Source organism: Trichomycterus rosablanca, chromosome 9 (assembly GCF_030014385.1).
Source record: "Trichomycterus rosablanca isolate fTriRos1 chromosome 9, fTriRos1.hap1, whole genome shotgun sequence".
Lineage (NCBI taxonomy): Eukaryota > Metazoa > Chordata > Actinopteri > Siluriformes > Trichomycteridae > Trichomycterus > Trichomycterus rosablanca.
In genome coordinates this window covers 36,109,770-36,113,811 of record NC_085996.1, presented here as the reverse complement: position 1 = coordinate 36,113,811, position 4,042 = coordinate 36,109,770, and the positions used below count along the sequence as shown (strand labels likewise).

Below are 4,042 nucleotides of genomic sequence, written 5' to 3'. Positions count from 1 at the left end.
CAAGAACAAAAGCGATCGGGGAAACTAAAGAAAACGGAGAAAAACAAAATACAAACCGGAATAAAACAAAACGCTGGAAATAAACGGTAAGTGCTGGCGGATCCTAACATTTGTTGCCGGTGGTTTAGACATTAATGGCTGTATATTGAGTTATTTTGAGGGAAGAATAAATTTACACTGTTAAATAAGCTGCACACAGACTACTTTTCATTGTGTCAAAGTGTCATTTTGTCAGTGTTGTCCCATGAAAAGATATACCTAAATATCTGCAGAAATGTGAGGGGTGTACTCACTTTCGTGATACACTGTATATATATATATGCAGTTGGCTTGTTGGGTGTTATAACTACAGCTAACATGCAGTCACATCTTTTATATGTTGCTCCTCATTAACACTTATTTTCCCATAGCTCTACTGGACATACGCTTCACAAGAAAAGCACACCGTGTTTATAGTTAAGGCTTTGTGGACAAAGGAATTACCTGGCATGCAAACGTATGCAAATGTGTAAAGACAAGCCAGACTTCTAAGGAACGAATGAAAAGGTCACAGACAAAGATACACACACACATTCAGAAACACAGATACACACAAACACACACACACACAAATGCATGGTATCTTGTGAAAGTAACTTCAGAGCCCTGCTGGGACGGTTAATCTTCTCAGCTGTCTCTCCACACTTTGCTGAGATTACATTCACCATGAAGGACAAACGCGCTGCCATGTGATAAATGCATGACATATTACAGTACGTTATAAACCATTTCATAAACCTTCCATTCATCTGTCAGTATGTCCACCCAGGTGACTTACCCTCTCACCAGTGTCTGTGTGTGTGCTTTTAAGGAGCCTGCTCAGCTGAGAGTGTTTAAACACCTTGGTCAGGAAGCTGACAGCTTGATGAACTTCGGTCATCATGTGTTCCAGGGCATCCAGCCTTTGAGTGTGTTTCTCTGCCCACTCGTTTACTGTCTTTACAGTATTAGACATGTCGCTTAATATCTGCTCCATGTTTCTGCCACAGGTATGCCCGGCCTGCTCATGACCAATCACGCTGAGACGGCTCATAGCTGCCTCCTGAAGATGGAAGAGCTTGTCCATCTGGTTGCTAAGTGCCTCGACTCTTCTCTCAATCAATGCCAATGATGATGACAGATGCACTGAGGATGAAGCTGATGAAGCTTGATCACAGGCGCCAGGCGAAAATGATTTGCCGTCGCGGGTCATTGAGGGTTTTTTGGTTCCAGTTCTTCCCCCAGTGTGGTCACTGCTGGTGGATTTTCGATTGTGAAGAGAATTTGAGTCATAAACTCTTGCTAAAGACGTGACAAAAGTGGAGCTCATTTTAGCAGTCGAACGGTACAAAAGCAAGAATCCCAGTCTCAAAGAGCTAGCGAATACAAGCCTGAGCTGACAGAGAGTTTATTAGGTCCCTGTTATTGCCTGATCCATTATCCTTCCTTCACTCCTGTTTGCGTTTGAGCCCACAGTTCTAACCTTTATACAGCTGGCTGTAGGGTCTGCTGATTGGTGTGTGTGTGTGATGGGACACTGTGAGGCCCTAAGTTTCCATCCCATCCCACTGTAAAGCCAGAAGCCAGGTGGAGGGGATGTGGAAAATGAGAACAAACTGAGTGACACAGATTAGAGTTAAAGGAAACGTGTGTGTGTGTGTGTCTCTTATATCAGAAGTGTAGAAACATCTCTTAAGCAATCAAGCTTTTTTACTTTTGGTAAATAAACTATTGTATAACCCCAAGTCAGAAAAAGTTGGGACAGTATGGAAAAAGCAAATAATAAAAAAAAATACAGTTTCTTACATTTACTTTGACTTGTATTTGATTGTAGACAGGATGAACCTGAAACATTTCATCTTTTTATCTGCTCAACATCATCTAATCAACTTCATTTATTAATAAACATCCATTCCTGCATTTCAGCCCTGCAACACATTCCAAAAAAAGTTGGGACAGTAAATCATTTACCACTTTGTAATGTTGCCGTTCTTTTCACCACTTAAAAGACGCTTTGGCACCGAGGAGACCAAGTGATTTAGTGTTTCAGCTTTTATTTTGTCCCGTTCTTCCTGCAAACACATCTTAAGATGTGCAACAGTATGGGGCCGTCGTTGTCACATTTTTCCTTTCAAAATTCTCTATTGGGGCAGGTCAGGAGTGCAGGCAGGCCAGTCCAGTACCCGTACCCTCTTCTTCTGCAGCCATGCCTTCGCACTGAAATTCCTCCTGATTCCTTAAATGGTTTAATGATATTATGCTCTGTAGAGGGAGAAATTTGCAAATCCCTTTTAATCTTTTTTTGAGGTACATTGTTTTTAAACATTTCAATAATTTTCTCACACATTTGTTTGCTCATTACTAGCCCTAAATTGCCCCCGTCCCAACTTTTTTTGGAATGTGTTGCAGACCTGAAATGCAGGAATGAAGGTTTATTAAGAAATTAAATGAAGTTGAGCAGATAAACATGAAATATCTCAGGTTCATCCTGTCTGCAATCAAGTAAAAGTCTAAGTAAATGTAAGGAACACTGCAGTTTTATTTTTTCCACACTGTCCCAATTTTTTCTAATTTGGGGTTGTACTTTTCATGCCTTTTTGTCCACATTGACCAATTATATAAAACCTAGTATATTGAATGTAAACCATTGTTGACATTTTCTATAAGAACTATCTTCAGGTCATGCCACTTGTGTCTCAGTCTCAGATGGTTGTAAAGCTGGGGTTTTAAACCCTGGGTCCTGACTCTGAGTTGTCCTGAGTTGTGAGAGAAATAATAATAAAAAAATGCATTGTTTAAAATTTTGTTTATGCATTTTCTTCCCTTTTTTTCCCTTTTTAGCACGTCCAAATGTCCGATTGCGTCATGCTTCCTCTCCACCAATGCCGATCCCCGCTCTGATTGAGGAGACCTAAGCTAACCCACGTCCCCTTCGACACGTTGGCAGCAGCCGTATGAATCTTATCACCTACACTTTGACGAGTGTAGTGCAGCGTTGTGTACGGAGAGACACACTCTGACAGCACTCTTTTCCCGTCTCTGTGCAGGTGCCATCAATCAGCCAGCAGAGGTTGTAATTGCATCAGTTATGAGAGAGTCCCTATCCGGCTTTAATATCCCACCCTTATCTAAACAACAGGCCAATCGTTGTTCATGTGGTTGCTCAGCCCAGCCGGCAGGCAGAGCTGAGACTCGATACAATGTATTAGAGATCCCAGGTCTGGTGTTCAGCGTGTAATTTTACCGCTGCGCCACCTGAACGGCATAGAAAAAAAGACACGAAAAGAACTTTTCCATTTACGCCTGCTTGTGGAAGCTTTACGTTACACTTTGTAAACTACAGTGGGACCAGATTGCCACCATTTTTATTAATTAAGTATATTTCTTTTTTGTGTTTTGTTTGTGTTGCCTGGGTTGCTGTAAAAATCATAAACAAAATGTGGGTTGCTTGAGAGAAAGTTTAAAAAACTTTTGTTGTAGAGATTGACTGTATTTCTTTTCACTTTACACACATCATTTGGCCCAGAGTTTATAAAGTTTACACACAATGATTACACTAACTAGTGCAGAAACTTGCTATCTTTAATGTAATCTCTGATTTTTTTTTTGTACTGGCATTCTTTGTTGTGTCAAAGTAGGATCTCCTTCTCACTGCAGGATATATTTCCTGGTGCTTAACACAAAGACAGGTGTCAGAATCTCAGAGACTTTGCGTCAGTACTAGTAGAACAGGGAAATAGGGAAATAGCAGTGTGATATATATCAGTATGACCTAGTTAGACTTGGATCAAAGTCAAGAAGGATGTTGGTGTTCAAAATGTTGTTTGCCAATGGCAGGTCATGCAAGCTGATATGTAATAAATATTGGTTATAAACCTTTACATACACAGTTAATGATGATACTTTTGTAACTCTACATTTTCGTCTTAATATGCAGTAAACAGTAAATGTACAGACTGTTCTAGAGTCTGTCATTAACCACAATAATACAGGACTTTCCTCTGTAAATACACACTACAGCTAG

General features: G+C 40.4%; 1 long non-coding RNA gene across 1 annotated transcript; it reads left to right on the top strand.

Moving 5' to 3' along the window:
- On the top strand, window positions 1-2,819 carry LOC134320752 (uncharacterized). The gene is made up of 2 exons (XR_010013739.1): window positions 1-86; window positions 1,029-2,819. It is a non-coding gene; the product is annotated as an uncharacterized LOC134320752 (long non-coding RNA).
- Window positions 2,820-4,042: the final 1,223 nt, after the last annotated feature.